At 45.0% G+C, this 26,862-nt stretch overlaps 1 long non-coding RNA gene across 1 annotated transcript; it reads left to right on the top strand.

Annotated features, from left to right (window-relative positions):
* Positions 1 to 11: 11 nt before the first annotated feature.
* Positions 12 to 11,374, top strand: LOC143183456 (uncharacterized). The gene is made up of 3 exons (XR_013002602.1): positions 12 to 98; positions 132 to 295; positions 11,259 to 11,374. It is a non-coding gene; the product is annotated as an uncharacterized LOC143183456 (long non-coding RNA).
* The last annotated feature ends 15,488 nt before the right edge of the window (positions 11,375 to 26,862 follow it).

The following is a 26,862-nucleotide window of genomic DNA, read 5'->3' as shown; positions in this document are numbered from 1 at the left end:
CATTGCGCAAGATGGCCGCTGAGCTGCGATCGCTGATTGGCGATGGCGGGGCGGGCTATTTGAGCGGCGGTTGGTGGTTCCAGCACAGCCCGGTGCGAGTAATTTTGATCGCGATTATACTAATTTCATAGTATGCCCCTCTCGGTGGCTCAAGCACAGGGCGAGTTCACACGGCCAGCAGTGCAAGACAAGAGTATCTGTACTCCCGGAATCAAACGTGGTGTGTGGAGTATCCTGGGAGTTCCGAAGTGAAAAGTGACAGTCAGTGTATTAATGAAGATAGGATTGTGCGAAGGTAAGTTGGAACATACCCTTCTCAATATATTAATAATGCCACGATTAGGGTATAAGTTTGAGTATGTCAGTTACTAACAATTGGTATCGTTGCTGTACATTATGTTGCCATTTGAAATTCAGCTTAAACGTGACACGTGTTAATTATTTCATACACAGGCACGTTGCACATTCGTAGTACGTTTCATACAGAATATTTTTGTCACGAATAAAAAGAGAAAAGAACATGCTGAGCGTGTGAAGCCACCTCAGCTATTGCTATTAACGTCAGTTATATTGAACCATAATTGTCCTGTGCTGTTAGAGCGGCGTATTCACGGGCAAAAGGCCTCTGGTTTGCTTTCTTCCCCTCCTGCCTTTCTTCTCCCCTTTCTGTCTCTAACATTTTCTATCTTCGTCTCCTTCGTCTTCGGCTCTTCCGCCTGTCTCCTTCGTTCTTGCGCGATCGCTGCCTCTCTCCTCCCCATGGGCAGCGAACGAAGCATCGCCGCTACAGCGGTGGGGGCTAAATTACCACAATTTTGTACTTTTTATACCGCGAGGGAAAAAAGAGGATAATTTTTGGTGGAAACGCAACAATTTTATCGGCCGTTGTTATGTGAGATCAGTTGGTGTCTACTGCTGCTGCGCGTTACACCTGCCCGTTCCGTGTGCTCCGCTCTGGACTTTGAATCGTTCAGTGTTCCGTTTGTCACTTCATTTATTTTTCAACCATATCGCGTTATTTCGATTACAAAGACAATACATCACTGTTCCCCGAAAGTATCAACATTCATTCGTACGGCGGCCATTTTGATGACCTTGAGGAACGATTCTTGGAAGTCCGCGCTACAGGTATCTTTAATGTTCTGGTCGACTACGCGTGGTTAAGAAAAAATGTTACATGTGTATTTTTATGTGTGATTTAAAACTCTCGTATCTTTGTGGCTGTACTTTGTAGCATCGATCATCTGATAAATTGTGAACCATGAAGATAAGCAGCCGCCATTTTGGTTGACACAACTTTATATCGCGATTATTTGGAGCTTAGTGAAGTGTACCGTGAACAACAGAAGTGTATAAATATTGTTTTATGTGAAAGGATAATCGTGAAAGAACAGAGGAATCTGTGAAAGAAATTAATACTTTGATATGTTTCCTCCCTCATGAGATTATTTTTCATAGAATCTATGCATCTATGTACAAAGCATATGAATCATATCCTATAGATACTATTACTCTTATATCCTAACTTTTAACTACTTTACACACTGGTTTTCTTTTTCGATTTGCTTTATACTGCAGACAAATTCTTCTACACCTCAAGCATGCCTCAGGCACAGACATCACTGTCATGAGAGATTTATACTCCTTGAAAACTATACGCTTATGCAGGCATATAATGTTCTTCACTTGTACTTAAAGCACTTGTTTCTTTATTTATTTAACTACAGTTTTATTTTTTTCCCCTAAGAGAAAAAGTTTTGGAGTTAACAGAGTCGGGATATTGTGTAGCCTAACAATGGGTATACATAAGTTCATCATTTTCGCATAGTAGGTAGTTATTAAAATTTAAGTTAGAGATAGCACTTTTACCAAACCTCTACCCTTAACACTGGAACTACATAAAATTTTCACAATTCCTACAACTGAGTCGATATAACTTGCAACTGACTAGTACTGCACTTTAATTGAATTATGATTTGGAGTTCTTAAATTCCATTATGAAAGGGAGATCGAGTTTTAGCTTCATACGGCCCTTCATATAGACAACAGATTTGGTGAAGCCGTCGGATCCTTATTGATGCCGAGGATATCTATCGCTCCCGGGCTTGCTGGACCAACGTTGAAAAAGGGAGAGAAAGAGGAAATAAAACCGCAAGGGCGAAAAGGACGGAGGTAAATAACGGTGGAGAAGGCGTGGTTGGCGCGATGCGGCGCCCTCAAAGCACGATCGTTCCTCGAGGGTACACCTTTTAAGAGTTCGAGGTACGAGGACCGTCGAAACTGGGAGCCCTCAAGATAAGATCCTCCTAGTTATCGAACGGACTCCCGTTCACGATCGATGTACCAGAACCCGTCCACGGGTTTTGATATTCCCGCAGGCGAGCTGATCCCTCCACTTCTTCATTTCATTGTGCCTTAGAAATGTGGCCTTGATCATCTACAAGGACGATTCACTGTAAAATTGGTTAGTGTATGTGAGCAACTTTTTTCCAACTGTCTCAGACTCTGTGTTTTTATAAAACACTCATGATTGGGTATCCCTATGTCCATCCGACGGCTGGGGAATTCAAGCAAATTGAGTATGTAATCTTGTCGTACATGACTCATGTATGCACGAAGTTTGGAAGAAGAATGTAGGCATACACTTCTATCGGTTGATATACGTACACAGTTTAGATATACACTCGTTTTGCTCTGAAGTTGGTCCCAGAATAGAGAAGCCAAATAGATGTGTTCATCTGGAAATGCCAGTGAGGCACGATAATCTACTTCCTCGAAATCAGAGAGAACGCTTGATAATTTCCTAGGAAAAACTCGTATATAAGCGTGCCTATAGCGACATAAGTCATTTTTAGGATCCCGTGCAAGCACCTTTGAATTAGTTCAGCCACAATAGGCACTAACGTCGATACGATGACCTCAAGCTGCGGAAACAAAGACTGAAACGTAAGACTAAAAGAATATACGTCGTTTAAGACGATAATTACAGACTCTGTTCTATCTTGTGGGACAGCAGCGGCAGATGTGGATAATGATAGCCCAAAATGTGGTGATATGTCCGCTTCGAAGAAAACGCGTCCAGGTTTCTTGGATTCCGACCTCATCGATCAAGGTTTTGATTGCCCAACAGCCGATACAATCAAAATTGGAAACGTGTATCACGGCAACTCATACGAGGGGAAGTTGGAGCATCTTTTGACTGCATTCCTTGAACAAAACTATAGAATGTTCAGGAATTCGTTCCAACGTCTCTATTATACAAGAGATTCAATCTATATGCAGATTTACGGTATGTTTTGTATCTCACCTTGAAATTAAAGTTCACAATCTTTTTACACGGTTTCCGTATAGTTGACTCTGTCCGCAAGGACGACGATCTGACGTTAGAGTTGGGCCTGACCCCGCCCTGCGTCTCCTGCGGTCTTTAATTACCAAAAATTTTACGAGCCGCTCGTCCACTTCTGTCATTTGTTTGCTCAAGCACGCCGGAAGTTCGAACTAATTGATTATCTGCTAATTTGTAACGTTACCTATTTAGAAGATGCCGAGGATCACCTTCACGACGGCTTCTGGTATCAAGTTCCTTTTGTTTAACTAACGTTGCAGCTGGTCTGTTTTCTTCCAATAGATTAAATTTCTAAGTATTTATCTCATAATATCGTTTTGTGTTTCTATCGATAACTAAGATGGAAATAATCAACTGCATTTATGGATACCGCAAGCATTAAAAATTTTTCTTCGCTAATAGACTATATTATAGACCTGTTGGTAGTAATTCTGCCACAAAGTAGAGGGGATTAATGTTTACCCTCGTCTTGTTCGTGGATTGGATAATTGTATCAAACTTGATCTGATGGGAACACGTAATTTGAGGTTGTTGAGCATAATCTTAGCACTATGCTTTAATCGTGATAAAACAATGAATAGATTTGTGCTTCATAATCGGCACCAATAACATTTCAATATAATTCATAGATTAATAACTATATTATCGATTTAACAATGGCTAACAACATTTTTCTCTGCTCCCTCTATTGTTCTAACACGAACCACTTCAAGAGACTACGGGGATATAATTACAGGACTGCAACTAAGCCCTAGGCGTATTAAATAGAGAAGACAACTTCATATTCTTCAAAATTATTCACTAGATGATTGAAAACCTCAGAAGCAGTGAGACAATGTTTTCTAATAAAGGCAGAAGCGACAAAGGTAACGCATTAGAGTAGATACATGCGACTGGTGTAGTTAAGTCAATCTAATGCCCGAAACGTGAGTGTCTCAGAGGTCCAAATTTCGAGGTCACAGCCGGGTGTCTTCAGTTGTGGATCGTGGATGGACAGTGGATCGCATAAGCCGGCCACACGGGCCAGGACCGCGTAATAACACGGCAGCACGAAACAAACCGACGAATTAGGTACTATCAGGTTCTGCGAAAGCGGTCGACAGACGGACGTAGCCAGGACGGACGGATGGACAGACAGCTAGCGCGAGGGCCCAGCATGCCGAAGAACGAGGAACTGTTGGGGGGTTTCGGGGATGGGGAAGGAAGGGAAGCCTCGAAAGGGCCTGGCCTCGTGCAATTACGGGGCCCTGGCAACCCCGACATTATCCCCAATTATCCGCGTGCGTTTTGAGGTTAGGTTTTCGGGGCCCCTCCGGGCCAGAGGCGCGCGAGAGTCACCGCGAGGCATCGCGACCCAAACGTCCACATAAACCCCAAAGCAACAAGAGACAAAGGGGAAACGGTGCTGGCAGCGAGACTTTCAGAGTGTACAGACCCTGATCCATTATGTGGCGTCTGGCGTCAGACACAGAGCGATCCAGCACGTTTTAGTTTTCTGGACCTTGTGTATGCTTTCTCGCGGACCGCATGACCGCAAGGCATGCGACCAATTCGCCGTGAAGAGTTGATACATAGCCATTTCCGTGACCGCAGATGGGATGCCGTCGTTGCAATCACGGTAGAAGGAGGTCGACCGGTAATGAGAGCCAAGTGAAAACCGTTAGAGATGAATTTTCACGATCAAAGGTTACTTCTGAAGGTCCCGTTCTCTTTCGATAGGCTAATATTTCTGTCAAGCAAGGGGAAGACTGTTTCACGCTTTAAATACCAGCAATTACTTATATGGAAGCTACACCGAGTGGAAAGCTAACTATGTTCAATGAACTTCCGCGATTAACGTGCAAGAAACACTGACCTCGTCCTGTGTGTAATTACAAATACCCTTTGTGGCATGTGATACCTAGCATTAACCGACCCATCGAAGCGAAAGCGAAACCGAATAATATATTCATAACAACCCAGTTGAAACGGTCTAAACATGGTATAGTTTACCCTAGACTGACAGAACACCTTGCCTCCGTTCGAAGGGCGTAGTCCTTCGAGGTATCTGTTAACCTTTTGCTGATCGTTGCTACGATCTAAAGCACTCCAAGGTAGGAAGGTCGAGGAACGATAGGACGATGAAAATGGGGCAGTTTCGAGGACTCGGGCGAGCTACGTGCTGGTTGGCGTGCTGGAAAAGATTTACAGTCTCCGCACCGGAAAGGATACCAAGAGGGCGGCTGGTGGAAGAATGATTTCCGGCGGTGGCTTCTAGCCTTAGAGCCTACACCTACCAGGTCGATACGCGTGCCGTGGAGTAGCAGCGATATCAACCTGATGCAACCATACTTGAAGACTTACCGACGTAGATATTTCTGCGCTGCATGTAAGATATTTAAACCTTGCGTGTCTGAAACACACGTTCTGTTTTCGTGAAGAATTTAACAACGAACTTTTGCATTCTTCTTTGCGAAGGGTGAACCATATGCTGGTTTTATCCAATTCCACCCTTTTTCTTCTTCCAATCTCGTGTCAGGTACAACTTGCCTGATTCTCACATGTGCTCGATAATTCGTCATTGCATCCGCGGGTTACACCTTTTGAATACAATTTTCATAATGATATGCGAAGTATACGCGCAGTCTGTTTTGTGGCTCCACCTGGCGTATGGAAGGAAACAAAACACCAGCTGTCCAATCGATGTCCACCTTCCAATAATACATCCTTTATACCTTTTATTTTTCGGTTCCAGGTTAATAAGTCTTTAGGTCGCATTCCTTCAGCCCAGTCGACTTTGCTCCGTTTCTCTTACTTTATCGCTCTAGATAGCGGAATATTCTTGCTGAGGCAAAAAGGATACTACCGTAGTTAGTGTAAAGAAGGAATCATCATCTTGTTACAGTCTAATAGTCTTTTCTTCCCTCTGAGATACAGTAGCTTGGCTGCATTATCGTGACAATAGAGTCCTCGCGTTTTTCAATGGTAAACGACATACTAGTTTTTCCCATTATGCTTCGCAAAAGAGCTTCATGCTTCTGATGCCAGGGAATTGTGTTCAAAAACCGTGGCCAGCTGGAACGTGGGCTGATTTCTCACGCGAATTTCCGCATGCAGGAGTCGCGAAGCTACACATTTGTACCTTATGCAGCTTGCTTCTCAACCGCATGTGTAGCTTTCGAAATATCACGTTGCTCCGCTCTATAGTTCGGTGCCTATCAATCACTTGGCGCATGGTCCGGCAATAAGACTTCTCGAAGGAGGGAGCTATTATCCTGCCAGACTCTTGTGATGCACGACCTCCAAGTCCGACGCTGGACCTTAAGCCGCCGAACGATCGCGCGCTGCACGAAAATTCCACAACTGCATACAAACAAGCACGAATAAAGCTGGTCGATCTAGAAGAGTGAGCTCTTCCTCGAAAGTCACCAAAATGGTACACAGGTGCGTTTCAGAATGTTGAACATCATTATCTCATTGATCTTTCCTGTTGTACGGTCGAAGAAGTGGCCGTAAATTATCCTCGTAAATGGGAAAGCATCCGTAGAACTGAATCGAAGATTAAAGAAGTGCAAAAGTATGGGACATGAAAATGAAATGCCGCAAATAAATCATGTATCAATGAAAAAGTAATGCACGGAACGTCACCGTTGAGAAGGGCGAGAGTTATGGTGGTAGGAAGCTCCACGTCCGTGTTTTATCTCGGACACGACGGTATAATGAAAAATTCGACAGTGCACATAAGTCAAAGCCTCGAGAAGCAGCGATCGAGCTTGGTCGCCTCTTGAATATTCATCGATCCTGGCTTGATCGTGCAATGGCACGGTCGGGGGCATACAAGAAAAGAGGTATACCATTACCGAATAAACGTTTGGTGATATTGACACAATTCGGCGGTTACAAGGCAGGATTTGTCATTCCCTTGGACAAGATGTGCCCGATAAAACTGCATACGATAAATTAACTGGAGCACGATTGGAAAGTTTTGCCTGTTGCAAGACAGCCCTGAGAAAGAGTCCTGTTGCATCTCAACGGAAATGTCTTGGATTTCCTTCGTAGTTCGTCCAATTCATATTGTACACATCTCCCATGATGATGCTAATGAAATTATCGTAGGTGCGAGAGGAGATTAACCTCAGAATGAAGTTGCGTTGCGTGATTCGTGAATTCCCTGCGGTTGGGCTCAGCCTTCGTTAAAGTCTCATTCGTGACAGCTCGGCTGACGGGATGCGTGTGTATTCCACAATACAAAAATATTATCGGGGCAATGCCTGTTCACGTTATGAGCGAAAGTACTGGCGTGTAATACGCACGCTATTGCATATATACAACAAACTGTTCCTTCCCTGTGGATTTGTAAATGCATAGTTCACACGCGATACCCAAGGATGAGGATAACTAAGGCTTCTAGAATTCTAGATGGTATTGGATTTGGTGAAAGTTAGTAAAATTTTGTAGTACCCTGTTTTACACTAGTTAAATTAGAATTGGTATCTATCTTGTTGTGCTTGCCAGAAGTATTAGATTATTAAATACAAGTTAGGCCGCAAAAGAGTGGTTGATAAAAAATTCGATGGGGCCGTAGCGTTCCTCGAATGTGCTACAACGGGTTTGGGGTGGGTGTAATCGCTTACGAAATGACATGCAAATGCAATGGGCATCCAAGGCGAGTCTGGTTTTTCAGGGCGTTACCCTCGGAAATTCTGGTCGGTTGGTTGGTCGATGGTGAACGTTGAGGGCGGCGCATCTGTCGGCGGAAGATTTATATCCCGAGGCCGAGGTTCCTTCCACAGACTTACCCGTTACAGTCTTGCCTGCATTAGGCACGCCAACTGGAAATATTTTGCTTCGAATTTCAAACAGCATACAACTCATTGCCATATTAATAATTAGAGTCCTCATCCATTAACTAATTGGACCTACATACAATGTATCTACAAAGGAAACAACTGATGATCAACAGCTCCAGTACAATTTCTTCCTCATAAACTTGGGATTGAACTTAATTCATAACTTCTGACGTTTCTCAAGAACTATCCATTTGGCAAAGAGCTCCACAACTTGTTCCGATTCTTTATGCCTCCATATACAAAAGAGAGACACAGAGAATTATAGAGGATCGTAGTAATGATATGTGAGGGGATGAAATTCATCTATCGGACTGATAGAATAGCAGCACCAATAATCAGCTACCTTTATGACCGTGACGCCGAGGTTACCGAATCCAGACTCAAAATGGAGGACCTGGCCGGGACGGCGAGAAAACGATGTGCTGCGGCGCGATTATACTCAGCCGCGAGGGCCGTCCGGTCTATCAAAACCCGCTCGGCCATACATCAATGCCATCTATACGTATAATTTCGATGTCGACTGCCGGTCGTTTTATTTGCCGCGTGCAAAAGCTAAGGCATACGCAGCCCAGTTTGAGGTTAGGTTGACCGGCGCTGCTTGGGGTACGTGCTCCTAGCGATTGCATCTGATCGAACCTTGTTGCGTTCAGAACTATACAACAAACAGATTTCTGAAAATTTCCTTCACAGAAAATAATAATCTTCAGTGGTTAAACATAGTATTTCTCGGCTGTATATCTAATTGAGCACAAGGAAGTACTTAGAACCGTATAACTTAGATCCCAGCAATTGTGCCCATATTTCCCAATATCTTTTCATTAGTTGGCCCCCATCGATGCACAGTAAATTGTTAGTTTACGTACTAAGGAGCTGAAGAAGATGCACGGTATTATTGGCAGTTAAATGACACGGTATTATCCGAGGGCAATAAATGTCACAATGCGATGTAATGACTCTGTAATTTTGGTCGCTTAACCGACGCTCCAACATCGGTTATAGAGATGCGAGCGCCACGTTGTCGATCTTCATTTGCCTGCGTGGTAACAGGTCGGACAGATAACGCCGCGATATTTATTGCATTTTCCGTGTAGATACACAAGGTGCTATAAGATATCTCGCCATCGCGAAAATGTTTGTAATCCATCAACCGTGAGGAACCGCGTTGCGCGATGCTCTACTCTGGAACAGGCTCGAGATGTCGCTCTTTTATTGCATACCTCGCAACTTTTTCTCAGCCCTCCCGCCGAAGCTGACACTTGGGAATTAACAGATCGTTCGGTGGCAATTAAACCCCCCAAAGTCTAACTCTCTTCGCTGGTTCCCATGGTTGCACTATGCGCTTGGGTCTTGGCGAACGCAAAAAGAAAGCGGCGAAAGGAGAAAACGGGTAGAGGGGGCTTGGAGAAAGGAGATGGGAACGAAGAAGACAGACATCATCGACAACCCCAGCTCATGGGGGTACTCTGACTGCGCCGGGGTCGTGAGAGCAGCGAGAAAAAAGGCCGAGAGAAAATAAGAAGCAGAGCAGAAAAGAGATACTGCGGCGCTGTGGAGGGCAATATTTACGAGAAGGGTTCGGTTCTGCCGAGTTTCAACCATGGGACGTAATTGCACCGGCAGGCTACTCTGATTTATTGGGTTATTACGGATCCTGCGTAAGAAAAGTTCGAGCGCGTGGTGTATGGATTTCTTTCGGGCTGCGCGGCTATACCCGGGGCCAAGATGGCGCGCCGAGGAGGCAGAAAAAGAGGCATAGCGCCTAGATTGTCGTGGGAAACTGCAAAAGACGTCCCTCGTAGGAATATAGCAATTTCATTTGTCGGCTGTTTCGCGTATTCTTATGTCCACGGTCGGTTTGCTTCAGTCAACATCGACCATGTAATTGTTTTGAGGACATTGTCAGAAATGACAGCCAATACTTTCTAAAGAACGTTTGTAACATGCGATTGGGCGTCTGAGTGACAGACTGCATATAATGGGAGACGGGTGTGCCAATCGAACGATGGGACTCCAACGATTCTTCATTATTCCTAAAAGCCATGGATGAATGATTATATTATGTGAATACTTATCACAGTAATAATGTACTGTCCATTACTGGCGTTGAGGTCCCTAAAATATCGGTTGTCCCCGTAAACACTAGTTACAATCGATGAAAATACACTAATAAAACAAAAAATAGTTGTATACGCGAGTTGTATTAAACACAGATATTTGACAGAATTACTTATTACTATATTTTTCCCTGGCACTACGTGAAGAACCAAATGCAGTTGAATTTTTAACCATTGGCACTGAAATATCTGCTTTTCTTTTCGATCACTATCGGAATGTTTCAAGACTAGAGCAAAAATGAACTGTATTCATTCCCTGCTATCATCTAGATCGGATGCGTTCGGTATTTCGGCGATAGGCGATAAATCTCGAAACGAGTAGGCCCCTAGGATCGGGCACAGTAGAAAAGGAAAAAATGGAATGCGAAAAGGGAATGCGCTCTGCCAATAGATTTACGAGCCTATCCATCTTCGTAGTACGCGGTTGGTGTACATGTTCACGCGCGGAAACCTCGTGATTGTGTGGGTGTACTACACGAATATGAGCATGTAGACGATTCCAGAAGAACGGTTCGTTATTATAAGCCACGAGGCGTAATTGTTTCCAAGGAACCAACATGGCGAAGACCTTGCCTGGGAACGCCAAGGTGTTGGTGGCCTCCTACAGGACCTTCCATCGATAGTGCCGCTAGTCACGACCGTCTCGAATAATCTTAATCTACCGCGAAGGAACCGCGAGTTTCGACTTCTGTTCACGTGTTGTCCCTATTTCTGCACGCGGAGATGCAGGAACAACTACGAGCGTGCAACGTGACGGGTGTATGTCGACTTCAGATCGAGATTAGATAAATTACAATTCGTTGTAGGCTTGATAATCCACAACGAAATATGGAATTGAAAATTAGATGAGGCTTTTTCTTCGTACACGCGTGCCTTCTGCTATTCAATCTTGTGAGTTTGTGAACTCCCGCCATGTGGTTAGGTTCAATGGGAATTAGAAATTTATCAACGTCATTTATTCTGTTTCAGGCACTCCACCACGCGTTTTTGGATACTCCAGATTGGAAGATAGCTGAGGGAGAAGAATCATACGAGATGGAACCGTAACTTTGGTGTAACTTGTTAATAAATAAGCCGACAGCGAAAAATATATGAGCAGCTTGGATAATTTTCAACAGTATCCCTTCCGGTTGTTTCAGCTATTAATATAACGGAAGACGCTAGAAAATATGATCAATATTGGGCAAAAAATTTAGGCCTCGCGAACCAGAACGCTGGCGATCCGGTTTAATCTTGGCACGCCCATTACACACTGCACCGTGGACCTATTACATCATGATCGCACTAGATAGTCTACCTATTCCGAGCCCTATTTCTGCGCCTACCCGTGATACGTATAAGGTACAATTAAAAAGAGGAAAAAATTCTTGGAAACCAGTTCTCCGCCTGAGTAAAATATTTTGCGACGAGGGGGGCACCCAACGATGCTTGGATCCAAGATGGTCCCGTTTAATTATCCTCGATCTAGTTACTAGCTTGAACCTTTTTCCCTTAGTGGCCAATGATTTATCTGTTTTCCCAGGCGTTGAAGCAATTATTAAGAAATAATCTGAAAGAGAAATATATCGTCCTCGGATAAATTGATCTCCACGAAGTGAATGCATAATGATGCATATGATCAACCTGAACCAGTTAAGTTCCAAGATATGGTTGTTGGTTTTCTAGCTTAGGAACAAACATTTGTTTTCAGAGACACGATTCCTCTTTCAGTATGTTCTTCAGAACGTATTGCACAATGCGTAGCGAGGAACGATACGATGGATCACGCATTCTATATATTCGTGTCTGTTGTTACATGCCAATTCCATTATCCGTTAGCGTCGGCTTGCATCGTGATTGTAATTTTCACTTCTCATTGGAAAAATCAATAATCGATGGCGCTGTAATAACGCTGTCATGTTTCCTAGAAACAATATTGCCTGCTCAATTGCATTTATAGCTCGAGAATTTTTTATACTTTATCATGGGGAATGGGTCGGCGAGTATGTTCGATGCAAGCTACGTATATAATTTCCTTCCATATGTATCTTAGTCATGCCACGTTGCGAGAAGAGGAAAAAAGTGGCCAACCGCATTTGTATCTCACACTGTTGCGAATTTGAATAGTGACGGACGTCCATATTAAGCAAAAAGAATCACGATACTCGGAGGGGGGCACGGTCTCCATTTTGAAAGATGGTGCATCCTGCAAGCCGTGCAACCTACACCCACGCAAAGGTAAGTTGAGAGAAAACTCAGACTGCCACAACCACCCACGTTTCATTCCCATTGGCTGAGCCGTCCTCACCCATGAGATACCACACCACCCACGGCCTACGGACCCAGTGCAGGTCACTGCCAGACCTCTATAGGGTGTTCCTGAAGTACAGACGGTATTCTCGAACTACTACTTCTTACAAGTATAAATATGCACGTGGAAACTGAAGGTCAAGAATGTCTTGAAGATTATGTATAGTATAAAATACTTTTCTATAATATCTGGCCATTGAATGGGGATAATATGCAGAAACCCTATTTTCCTAACTAGAACAGCATGTCATGAATGACAAATTGCCTTTGGTTCCTGAGATTATTACTAAATACGTACATGATCATGTATGGATAGCAATAAATTGATTACTACCTGGTCTTTGAAGCATTTATTCCTTACTTACTCATGCTTTGAATACAGGGTAACAGGACATCTCAAATGTGAAAAAGGGAAAATACTTAATACAGTTGTCTTCCTAGAGACTAACTACGAGTAAATACCGACTACCCTAATAATACTTTCCGGACGCAAACACCTGCTCTCCTTAAATCTCATGGAGAGGTCCCGACGTCTAACCAGTGGAACATATGACAGTGATTGAACGTAAAAACTCCAACACGAAGTTGTGCAATCTTTTTCTATGTACGTGCTAGAAGCACAGTTAGCGAGATGAAGTAGGAAGAGAGGATCGAGAAGTCCTCGCCACGACTTCGCCGGCGCTCGGATTACAGTGGGTTAGACCAGCGCTAGATTATCTCAGTGACGGTAAGTATAGGTTAGATCGACAACTCTGGCCCATCTCGCGGCCATACCAGGAGCATTGCTTCCCCGAACACGTAAGTCCCGCACTCTCTCAGGGCACGCCGAGCCACGCGATAATTCATGGAACTTTATGCGCACCTCGTGTAATGCCAGTTCTTGCATTTTTTTTCGGCCTTCGCGGCATGGTGAACCGTGGTACAGCGCGAGCTGCCCAACAATCGCACGGACCTTACTTTTCAAGGTGAACCGCTGCTGAAAATCCGCGAAGTGAAAGACGCCCGAGTGCAATGCAGGCTACCGCAATTTTGTAATAGAGTAACCCTTGAGTATTAACGCTGATCACTTCAGCAACTAATTTTTCACGCTGATTACATGCAAGATCGTGTACCATTTTTTATATGTTAATTGTTATGGTCAATTTAGTATGAACAACGAAGGAGAATATTGTTAAATCGCGTAATCCTAGATTGTGCGATTGGAGTAGCCAGTTAGGAGATAAGATCGACGGGTTTTACTTTGTGTTAGGCGACCCGCTGCGTTAAGACTGTCGGGGAGATGGAATCTGCGTCGGCGGCGCATTAAGAGCTGCAATTTTTTCCATTCCGAAGCTACTAAATTTGACTACAATTAACGCTGGCAGCAAATTGCTACTGACGATCGCAGCGATAACCTAATTACTACATAATATCAGGCAGAGTTGTTGTTATGATGTGCCGTGAAAGAAGTAGGGGGAGCTAAGTGCACCCGAGGCTTTAGCGCTACCGCGACGGCGAGATCATTTTTCCACTGATTATGGGCGCGTGCAATATTTCCATTAGTTGTCAATTTAGTTGTCGGTACCTGATGGACGTGCATAAGATACGTATACCGTAACGGGAATAATTAACAATAAATTATCCGCGCGAGCTATCATTACGGTAGCTAATCGTGACAAATTGACCGTTATATTATTAAGTAGTTTACAGACGTTAATTGCGTGCCACGTGTGAATCGTTTGAGCGAGAGCAAGTAGATAAACGTGAGTGGATAAAAGTGAGTAATGGAGACCCAGACTTGATCGTGTAGAACCACAAATTATATCAGACGATTGATCTTGTTCCAATTATTGAATTACAATTGAAAGTGAGAAGTGAGAGAAAAAACTTCGATACTGGAATTTATTAACATTTTAGATGTTTAATTATCTGTATGAACTTCCTACATGATTAAAAATTTTCATAGTTGAGTTATGTTTTGTGGACCGTACATGGTCCACTCTACGAAGTTTCATTGTTGCCATCTTCATAATATACTGTATCAAAAGATGATGAGACCCTTTTATGAAAAATATGAGATCGTACTTTTTATTATTCGTCTTTGCAATATAATATTGCAAATGGAGATCAAAATTGTAAAAAGTCACCTTAAAACTGCAGATCCTCCGTGGTCAATACTTTTTCTGTCGGTTTCAACGTAATGTTTCGCAAAGATTCCTCGAGAGGACACCACGATACATGTCCAGACTGTATGTTGGTGAAGGTCCTAACAGATGGCAGGACCAGTACCGCAGATTACGATCATGCGGCAAGTAATTATCGTAAGAGGAACACCAGTATCGATACTAGTACGTATAAATATTCTAACATATGCTAAACCGAACCAGTATTAAATGCCGGAAGGAACGAACACCCGATAATTAGATAAGAAAAGCATAATAATATTGGACAAACATACATCTACACAAAATTACTATCCAATATCGATTAAAGCAAAAATGAATAATAATAATGCCTTCTACTTAGCAAATAATTTGGTTCCTTTGCGCTCTTACCGTTACTACTTATCTTGCCGCTATTATACCGGAGTAACTGAAAAATTAACCAGAGTAATTTAGAGCGGCGTTTAACTTGATCGCCACGCTCTTAACGGATCCATTACGTTATCCTTGTTAAGGTAACGCGTACAGAGCGAAAACTCGTGTTCATGTTTAACATGCGATCTCGAATTTAGAATTTCGACAGCAGCAGGCGTCTCGTAAGTACCACGATGCTTGCTGAAAAACGCTCAGGCTCTTCCATAACTTTAGGCCTACGCCAATGGCGCGATTATGATCATGGGGGTTTATCGACGCGACGTAGCAAATGATTTTACAACTCGAAGCGATTTCAATTTCTCTTCGTTCCCCCCCTTGACACGACGCTGGCAACGATTCCTCGTAATACAGGTCCCCGATCAAAGGTGTAGAGCCGCTCACGATCTCGCACAATCGCATATCCAAGCGAGTCGAAAGTGCGAAGCGTTTACACCGGTATTTGAACTTCGCTGATGACGGTAATCACGCTCGCTCGACGCTTCAATTGCACGTTTCGTCGGGTTTCTGCGCCTCGGTTACTTTACGATCGGGAGTAACCCAGCGTGGTGGTCAGGACCGCGTCAGTCTCTATCCCGTTTCCCCTTATCCTTTCCCTACTTTTTCTCTCCTACGACCATCCTTTCTCCTCGTTTAGGTGGATCAACGATAGGCGTGCGACTCGCTGCTGGTAAGTTTATAAACTTTCCTTGGGTCGTCTCGCTGATCGATTGACCTATTGACATCTCCATTTTTCCCATCCTCTTTGAAGCTAGAGAATCTTTCAGACTATGGAATTATGTAGTGTGACACTTCAAATAGATGATTCCATTTTAAAAGGGGATGGAATGTCATTTATAAAATAGTCTTCGAACTCCAATCACATTTTACAAATATTCGTAGTCTATAGTCACCGCGGACATTTTTTCAGAAGAAGCATGAAGTGATTCCATAACACGTGAGAGCTAGAGACGTAATAATAAAGTGAAACGCTGGAATCTACATTATAGATAAACAAGGTACGGTAGTGTCTTTGCTCTGCCACCTCACCACCATAGAAAACGCGACGTGTCATAGCAGTCTTAGTGCCGCGGAAATTCTCGGATTCCCAACTACCGTGAACCACGGTTGGCATTATTTGAAGTGTTTCTATACGCGGATGAGTTATTACACTGAATTACTATTGTTACGGCTTCCCAGAGCATGCATGTTACAGTAATCTTTTTGACGCGAACCGCGACACAGAGTGCCTTCCAATTCAACTGAAATTTAAATTAGTCGTGCTTCGATGTGTACCACTGGTACGTAGTTCCTGATCATCGTTGTCAACCTAGGAATCAGTCTGTCAAAATATTTTTACGCTGGGACGGAGAGCTAGTTTTTCAGACGCGGTCAATATTCACCACTGTAGCCGCGGTTGCGCAAAATTTCAACTCCTCGCTATAAAAGCGGATGTATAGTTCATACGATGTTGTAGCTTGTCATTGAGGTGTTTATTCGATAATTTGACAATGAGAAGCAAAGAGGAGCAGCAAGTATCCAGAAGAGCTACACGAGACTAGGGACTAGAAGGGGCGGATAGGCCCTTGTCAAATACACTATACCTCAAAAGGACTTAAACCCAAAAAATTGTAGCTGTCTGCCTTGGTGTCACTCACACTTTCGGTAAGACCAAGTGTGCTACTATGACCAATACTTGACATTAGAAGACTGTCCTCGTCAAACTCATCAGCAGACTATAAACCTGTATCAAGGGACCAGTGGTGCATCTTTATTTCTGCCCAATTCATCGCACATCTCCTAGTACCACAATCGCCTGAAGTCCATACAGAGGATAAGCTATGAGCCAGTGTATTCTAGTCTAAGGATAAAAAAAGGATGTTCATCGGGACGGTGGGCTGCAAACGCGGCGACACGCTCGTTCCACGGTGTTCAGATGGATGCTGTGACATTATCCTTTCCATGTAGCATGCAACGGCGACCAGTGCAGCCGGGCGTGCGTGTAGAGAGACATACGCACAGACACAGCTGCAGGGAATCGCACGCACGCGGCTCCAGCGCACCGGTTCGACCGGAATCGAAGCACCGCCGAAGCCCGGCTAGTCCGCGGCTCGATCTCTCACGAGAGAACGCGTGCATGAGCGCACGCACACGCACGCTGGAACACGCGCGGAAAGTCGAAGCCAAAGCCCAGCAGTCGGGTGGACGCTTTGATGTGGCCGCCGCCGCCGCTACCTTCGCCACCCTGAATACCTTTATATCTCGCTCTGCCCGCTCTCCCTCCTTCTCCCGCCTTGTCCCATCGTGTCGCCTCCTCCTCGCTCTTTCGCTTCCTCTCCTGCCTTGTCGCTGCACCACGCTCCCTGGCTTCGTTCCGCAATTCATCTCGGTGTCCGTGTGTCCTCGCGGCCTCAACTTCACCCCCTGGCGCGGCTATTGAGTGTGACGCCCTCTGCTTCCGCGAGGCACGGATATTTTTTTAATGTCTTTCAAACGCAATGGGTTGCAAGGTTAATGAAAAGGACGGGAGTTGGAGGGTGTGGACTTTGAAGGGTGTGATGGGTAGAAGTGCTTTTGAAAAGTTCTTTAGCAGCATCAATTTCTGTTTATTAAACCTTGCCCTCTTTTACGATCTGATCAAGCCTCGATACTTTCAATACATCAACTAGGAAGTTCCTTCGAAATTCCCTAGATATGAAAAGATCAAAACAATATAGTTAATGAAAGATCTCACTGGAAATTGCAGGCGATGCTCCCTATTTCTAGATGGAGATGTGTTTTGGCTGGCAGAAGCGGTACAAACGTGTATCGACATGTCGATCAAAGGAGCACGAAGGAGTGACGGAAAGCAAAATCCTCGGCGATGCCCGACGTGGCCGGAATGTGGGACGTAGAAAAAGTGGTGACGTCCCTTCCCCCGGCTTTGGCGGTACCGATAGGAGCAGCACGGGGATATCGCGAAGCTTGCGTTCCTGCGGGATCAGGGAAGAGGACGACTCCAGCCCAGCACCTGTAGCACGTAACCGTGCGTCCATCTGTCCACTCGTACCATCGTTGGGAAGGCGAGCCCTGACTTCTTGCGGGGCAATCAATCGAGCCGCCGCTGCTGCTAACTTCTATTCCTTTTCGTTCCATTCTTTACTCCAACTTTATCTTTCCCTCGTTGGGTTCGATATCGTTTGGTAATACTGTTTTAGTGTAGTGTTTGAGGTATCTAACTATCAGCCATTATTTTTTTGGAAAAAAATTATTTTTAAGTTTTTGGTAAATTAGAATCCTACTGAGGGTTTCTAAATAGCACCTAAGAGGATGGCCACTTAGCTGACTTCTAATGGTTCACATTCGAAGCTTGTGTCAGCGAGTCACTAGTAAAAGCTGACCACAGTCTCCCGACTTCCAATCATCATGACAAGTAACCACGTGTCCATCCAAAAGGATACCCGAACCACAAATCTCGTCGTTCGAGTTTTTAGCAGTGTGCTCGTACCGATGTTTTGCTGAGGTAAAAGAGAGCCGCGTGCGTGCCACGTATGAAGACAGTTACGCAAGGCTTCGTGACTTTTTCTTACATCTCGATCTAACCAACTGTAAAAAACGGCAGCCTTGGCAACGCTGTCGGATCAACGTGAAAATGTTTTCTCAAGGATAGCAGAACGACTGGTTGCTCGCTAAAGAAGCGATTTAAATAGACAACATCTACATTCTTTGACATCTTTCACGGCTGTAGAGCTGCCACCAGCGACAATGAAGGCGGAGGTGGTCCCATTCCGTAGGACCAGAAATTTGCAACGCCTGCAGGTCAGAATCTGCATAGGCAACGAGCTCTCCTAGGATCCCTGCGCCAGAGCATTAACGAAACAATGGGTCGTGGAGGCAAGTGGCGGAGACAAACGACGGGAGACGGGATCGAGAGTCACGCTTTCGACTTTTCCTATTTCTGGAATCGGATTATCGTTACTTTTTCCTCGGCTGACACCGACCAGTTGGCATGGTTGCAGCTCCAGGTCACCGCAGACTTTCATCTTTTTCTCCGCTGTTGAGGCGCGGCTCTTCTAACAACCGTCGGCGGAGTCGATATTTACCCGAGATACCGACTGCTCACGGAGATAACGCGATTCGCGGTTCACGGAATAATTGAGCTGAACGCTTGAATCAAAACGCCGAATAATAATCATGATATTGCACGCGGCGGTACTCACCGCACCGGCACGATGTAATTAACAGTAGCCGCGTGCATGCCGAGTACAATGTCGGCGCGTCTTTGATCGGAGGACCCCCACTGGAGGCGATAATTTATTATTTTTATAGAGGGCCATTCATCAATGGCAGCATCTCTTTCTCGATCTATCTGGCGGGGAACAGGTGCCCAGTTTCATGAGAAGCTTAATTACCTTTGCGGTAAGGAAGGCCTAACTTCACCACCTTGACGTTTCTGGTGCAACAATGTGAAAAATTGACTCCTCGAGTGGAACGTTATAGATCTGAGAAGGAGATCTGAGAACTTCTTTAAGAATCAAGTGAAGATACCTTTGCTCTACTGATTTTCTAAGGACTTCTTGGAGAAAATGTCTACCAAGGAAATTTTTAGACTCCAGTAGACTCCATCATAAATGAGACCACATGGTCTAAAAACTGAATTCATCAAGAATGATTTCTGTCCTTCCTACCTCTTAAGTTAACTCTTCGCGTTATAAGAAGTCGTACATAGGACTACTTGAACACACGTGTCGTAAGAGTGAATCTTCCTCCACTTGTAATCACTCATTTCATCTTTTTCTTCTGACGTACATAGCCTAAGGAACCTCATACTGCAAAAAGTTAATTCATTGTAAGACTGCAGCATCAAGGTGGTCTGAGGCTCCCAGCACCCTGCTATGGATGAAACAATCAACTGTCAAGCAACGATTCTAATTTCCATCCGCACATATTTCGCAGGCGTTTGTAGTCGCGGTCTGTTTACCCTATTTGCATGTAAATGGCTTGCCGCGGTTGACAAATGAGACCGATATTATCGAACAATCGATTGTCAGGGCTTAAGGAATCGCTTTGGCCACGTCCGCCAAGTCGGCGAATCTCTTAACTTCGCGAGCTCGTTTCAGGAAAGGGCCGGAAAGGAGAGAACAATCGGACCTGCGACATGCCTTTACAAGCGGACTTCGTGTTCTTCGCTCTGTCTCCCTGTTCCCTCCCTGTTTTTCATTCCCTTTCTTCCTTCTCTTTTTTCTTAGTCCCCGTTTAACCCTCTTCCGTGGCGGTCGTGTTTATGGGAACGAGCAAAACGTGTAATACCGTTCTGAAAGAAACTTTAGGAGAATTGAGGACACTGCATTTTGACGATATTGTCTGTCTGTAACAATATATGGACTTTATGTTTCGTTCTCCTTTTCATTGTTGCAATATAATAAAGGGATAGCTTTGGTTGCTGGTTATAATTTAGGGTCAGTTTGTAGTTTAGAGGTTAAGACCTCTACCAATTCCAAAGTTCAATGGACTTCAATCGTCCAACTATTTCATAAGTGTACGCTAAATAGCGGAAACATGTAAATAGGAGTATGATGCATTAGGTACACAGACGATATAACTAGATAATTGACGGAGGGTATATACCTCGTCAAAAAGTAATAGAAACGACATAATTTAGCGGCTCGGTTGCATATATCATTTGTAAATGAAGTAATTTTTGGTCAAGGGCATAAAAGGTTTACGAACCCCTTGGGAATCGAATCGAGTAATGTTCGGGTGGCGTATGTCACAGAGGAAACACCGCACAGGCAATTACAATATTTCCTACGTTGTGAAAGAGGATGGGCTTGGCTGACACTCTGACAGCCCGTAGTCAAATGTTCCACGCTCCCTTGCGTTCTCCTCCACTGTGTCGCCATTGTGTCTGTACATGCACATGCTTGCCTCCCTAGCAGTCGCTCCTCTTGTTTTCGTGGTACACGTGTCGTGGCTGTACAACCTTTCACTTGTTTCACGCTGTGTTCACGTAGTTCGAACGATCCTCTATTCCAGATACTAATCTGATCCTGCACGAAGTGTTACTACTTAAAGCACTATCCTAGCAAGAGCATAGGAATTCATAAATACTATTATCGTAACCCAAGCTTGGATCATTCTTCAGAAATGCTTCTCATCCGATCTTCGCTCGCCAAATACCCCAACTGTCACCATCTCGATCATATTTCTTTATCGATGGCGTACCATAGCCCCCTGGAACTGGTGCTCGAGAGTTCACTGGCAGAAGAAAGGAGGAAGCGCGAAAGAATGCCAGATCAAAGGGCTCTCACAGGTGGACGCATTGCGCAAACGAAAATCTCATTATCGCGAGACAAAGGTGCGACGATTAATCATCATCATCGGCGTATCTCCGCGGGCAGCGCGTATGGCTCGCGGCGGAAGCGCGGGATGGCGGAGGAGAGCGAAAAGGGAGCAGGATGAGGAACGAGCGTCACCACGCGGCGCTTGTGAAAGGTCCATGCGGAACTAAGTCGTCGTCCTTTTGTTCTCCCGCTGCTCGACCATCCTGGCTACCTACCGTCACTTCCACAGTTTCTTTTTTATCCTCTCTGAAAGGCCATTTTTTCCCACCGACGATACCGCGACGGGAGCTCGATTCTTCCACGATTCGTCGCAGTTCATTTGCGTATAGATTCCGAATAAGAGGATGCTGAGCATGCCGCTGTCTTCATGGCCGTCGGATGAACGCGTTAAATTCGTAATTGCACTTATTACCGACGGCCTGTGATCGCGATTTCTTTTGGAGTCTGCTTGCTGCTTCACTGGTGATCGAAGTGGATGATACGAATATGCAGTGTTTTAGTAATAATTTGAGTGTGTTTTGGTGGATTTGACAGATGAGGATCTTTGGAAAAAATTTGATAAAAATGACAAGCTTCAAGCTTCTTAAAAAATCTCAAAATTTCATTCATTTCTTCAGCAATAATTCATCTCATGAATTATTCATGCACACAGTGGCAATTCCCAGTTTAACAAAACTTGACTTCAACGATCCACCAAGGCGTCTCTTGAATGCCAGATACCTGCCCTAATAGCACATAATAACGTAATATTAACAATTAATTGCAGCAGTTAAATTTTTCCACAGCGAAAGTCCAACCAGCAAAGTTCAGAAAAATCAAACTAATTTACCTCTGAATCAGCGAGTACCTACCACCGCTATTCTCACCAGGATCCTGGATATCTTTGCTATGTTCCCGGACCCAATTACAAAAGGGAAAACGAATAAAGAAGTGATTGTAGCTGTCGCTTTGGTTGTCGAGGTCGAGTCGATCGGAGTGCCTAATTAATGGGTATCCCAGCGCGACAGTCCAATGTGTACAAATGAAAAATCCTGGAAGAAGGACTAATTTCCATCTCCTAAGAGATCTGCGCCCATTGGGGAAAGGGAACGAAAGACGTGGCCAGCGATCCCGCTCTACGGAAGTCCCCATCGAAATTCCGGCGTGCACGTGGAGGCCATCAATCTTGTTTATGCATATTAGAAATTACGCGTGTGTGTAAGTACACGGGACGGTACACGGCACCGCGGGCAAAAAGGAAGAATTAACAACGTTGTTCGGCATCAATCTCTGCCTCTGTTACGTTCTGATGTCGCCGACCGGTTTTTAGGCGAAGCTACAATGTTATTAAAAGCTATTAGATACATACACTGGTTAAAAGGTTCCACGAATGACATCGCGGGGTATCGAATTGCAAGTACCCGTGAGGGGCAACTGTAATTGCTCGATCACAGATTTTTTCATCGCTTTGGCAGAAAACTCGGAGTGTAACGTTAATCTGGAGGCGACGAGTGTCACCAGAGGTGGTCCACGATGATGAATGCGAGGCCTTAGGCGGACCTACACCAGCGGAATGGTAGGCAGTCGGGTAGCCGACAACACACAGCAGGGGGTTCTTCTCACCTCTGCTCGATGGCAAGGGATTCCAAAGAGAGACATGCTTCCGTTTGCGTCGATTCCAGAGTCAATAGTGCTTGCTGGAGCCTCAAAATTTGGAAATTTTGAAAATTTGAATCCAATCATGGTGGAAAAATAGTAGTCACTGCAATCGCTGAAGTCTTCCACCTTACTATACTAAGAATCAATAAGACTAAGAATCAACCTGAACGAAATTTAGAGCCAATAAAAACCACTTGTAGAGTAATCGATACACAAGTTCATCCTTCAGAAACGGCATAAAAAATTTACATGAATAATAATCAGCCAGTAGTACACACTACACGCAAGCGTATGTCAGGGCATAGCGTTTGAGAGAGAAGGAGCGAGGTTGACGTGCGTTTGAATGAGCAAAAGTGGCAGACAAAAGGGCGAGAGGATCGTCACGGGGAAAGGAAAACACTTCATTCGCTTCTCTGAAATTACAGAAGTCAGAGTGGCGTTTGCAAACGTCGAGATGCAAAGAGGCGGCCACCATCGTCGGCACGGCGGTTCAGAGGTTAAAAATGCGGCCTTCCGCGACAAAAGAGGCGGTCGGCTCTTTTTTCATACGCTCCCTGATGTGCATACGTACTTGTTACGTGCACACCGCGACGGGCACAGAAAAAATTGCTTGACATAAACAACAATTAAGTGGGAGTGCCGCGGATACCTTTCGCGGAGTGGAGTCATGGGAGAACTAGCGTAACGCGACGGGGAAAAAGGAATCGAAACCGCGGCGTGCGGGACGATATCCTCGCGTGGGCGACGCTCGAACACGCCGCGCCAAAAACGGCCAGAATGGCTGGGAACAGTTGTGATTGTCCTGCAATTATGGACAGTTAAACGAACTGGCAGCGCTTTCGAGAGGATCGATGATCACTCGCGAAAGAGTTGCTTAATATGAGAGATCGGGTTAGACATGATGTTTCAAATGGGCTCGACTCATCATTCACTCCAAAAGGAATTATTAGTCTCGCGTGATTCGATATCATAGATATCTTTATATTCGTGTTATTGAAAAGCCTTCCAAATTGTGCTCCGTTCGATTCCACAGAGGGCACGTTCTGTGAAGCAAAATTGAGTGCATTTGTAAAATGAAAAATGTCATTTTAAAAAAACTCGAATTTCGAGAGAGTTGAAATATAGAAACTCGTCAAATTATTTTTTGATTTTAACTGGGTTGCCTCTTCGGAATTTAGCTCAGCGTCTAAAGTTTCATCGGAAAAGAAAAAATCATCTGTGTCTGTATTTTCAGACCGACAGGTGAACTCGGATCCTAATCTTGGAAAATCCTCGTGCGAAAGAGATGCTACTTCCCGATAAACGGCGTCTTTCGTGAGAAATCGTTGGCCACCTCCAGACGTGGCGAAGCTTTCTGGTGGCGTGACGAAGGAATTCCTTCTGTACACTCTGCTGATGGTTTCCATCGTGAAATTATTCTTTCGTTGGTTTTATTATCAGGCGATTTTCGAGCCTGGAGGCACAATTCGCAACCCCTGCTGCGAGTCGAGTTAAAGGGGCGTTTCGCATCCCCATGACAACGGTTGGCCTCGCTGATGAATCGGCTTCGTGCGCGGCGCATCGGTACCACCGTGAAACGCGATTCCAGATTACTTCGAAAGTTACCATCCTAATTAACGATCCACAGACGCATTCGTTGCTTGAATTACCGCTTTCGTGGGTTCATGCTTCGGCGCACTGCAAGCGAGTTCTGTAATCCAACCGCTGATAAAGTTCCCTAATGACCAGACTTGAATGACTTCATTATAAATTAATAGTTTCGCCAAGTTTGTTTACTATACATCTTCTCTCGTTCTTCCATTCTCGTGTCATTTTCCACGCTGAAAATACAGCCCGGTCTCCTGTCCGCGCTGATTAAAGAGCCATGACGCGGTGAAACGACGGGCCTCGCAAAAACTCGTTGTCGCCTCAGTCAGCCGTGGAATCGTTCGATCAGAAACCATGAAGAACCCGCGGACGTTTCCCAGCTTGATACGTCTCGCTCTATCAGCAGACGTCGGCCGCCTCGCTCGCCTTTTCAGGAATTTTCCACGCAGGAAGATGGGAGCATGAAGTCGCGCGCTCTTGCAAATGTATCGCAAATTGTCGTTGCGAAGTGCTTAATGCAGGAGGCGAGGTGGCCGTCGCGAGGGCGAGGAGGAGACGCTCTTAGACGAAGGGAGACGAGCCATTTCGCCGTGCCCGCCCACGCTCGAATTCGAGGCTGCCGACGTCAGAGGCGTAGCAAAACTGTCATCGACGGTGCCCGACGACTACCGTGTTCCTAATGGTTCGGTAATGTCGCCCGTAAAGATAATCGACCGTGAGATCTTCGACCGACGATTCGCCTTCTTCCTCGCGGATTCCCATGGGACCTGGATCCGCCAGGTCCTCTCGCTTCGGCTACGACCAACCGTAGTACGATAGAACGGATGCATCGTCATCAAGGGTGCACTTCACCACGGAACAGTCTTTGAACTTCCGCGGTTGATGATATGTTCGAGCGTTTTTCTGTCCGTGCCTGTTCTGGTAAATGTCGCGCAGGATGGATGTCGTTCTTTATGGACTTTCTTTCTTAATGGGTATTGTGATTTTGAGCTTGATGCAGTTACACTCTGAGTTTTAATCTTTGTGTAGTGTGTTGAAGCAGGGGAAAAAGTAAACGCAGTTCAGATTTATGTTTCTGAGGTCTTATAGACGGTGTAGCGAAGAGAAATTAATGAAATGTCTTGCGAATTAGAGTCTAGACTGTAAGGGTTCACTCTTAAAACTACCTTGCAATTCATAACAGATAGTAAATAAGTAAACTTGCTTCCCGAGAGTAACTTGCGATAGTTGCACTCTCAGGTAGCCACGTTCCCCAAGCGTAACAGTTGTCAGAATTCTAATAAACATTTGTTACGCTGTTTTACGTACCGTTTGCGCCGTCTGGCCAGAAATCTGCATCGGTACATTCGCCTCGAATGTAGATCCGCTGCGGTGCAGTAACATAATGGCCCCAACAAGTCACGAGGGGTTGGGTCGGTGGCTCGGTTGCCCTCAAATCATCACGGGGGTGTGAGGCAAATGACGTTCGGCCACGCGGAAGTAACGCGATAATGGCAGCCATGAAAGGCCCCACCGTGATATCTGCAGCTTTGATGTCCTCTCCCAAAGCTTCTCGCTCGAAATCCATTCTTTCTACTAACACTTTAAATCCTTGAATCGACGCACAGTCCGACGTCCCCATCGATCGCTGCTTTATTATGATCCAGATGACGTAACAATCGTCAATAAAACTATTGTCTCTCTGAATGCACCGCCGAAGAAGCAATTACCCGCGAGTCAGGGGCAACGGGGTCACGTCACCCAGCACGAACGTGCCTCTCTAGCATCGTTTGAAACATTCAAATGCTCATTCAAGAAAGTCAGTCGACTATCCCAAACCAGCGATTCACTAGCGCCGTTTTCCAACACATCGAACGACTAGGTAGAAACACGGAGGACAAGCGTTATTTCCCAAGATGCCAGTGTCACTGTATCCTACCTTTAAGTACCTTAAACAAGCATCGCCATCGACCACGAGAAGATGCCATAATTTCGGTTCGCGGGTCCCTACCATCGGCCACCGCAGGCCCAACTGCATCATTACGATTCTTTGAACGCGCTGATCTCTATTTATCGAGTTTGCTCTTGAACCATGGCGCGGTTTCATTAAAACGGCCAGGCGGGGATTCGGCGTTGACTGGTACCCAGGGGGGACACGAAATCGTTTCCGAAAACCGCTTTTTTACCAGCCTGAAAAGAAATACC

This window comes from Calliopsis andreniformis, chromosome 9 (assembly GCF_051401765.1).
Source record: "Calliopsis andreniformis isolate RMS-2024a chromosome 9, iyCalAndr_principal, whole genome shotgun sequence".
NCBI classification, from domain to species: domain Eukaryota; kingdom Metazoa; phylum Arthropoda; class Insecta; order Hymenoptera; family Andrenidae; genus Calliopsis; species Calliopsis andreniformis.
The sequence above is the reverse complement of the archived record's forward strand: the minus strand, read 5'-3'. Positions and strand labels throughout refer to the sequence as shown.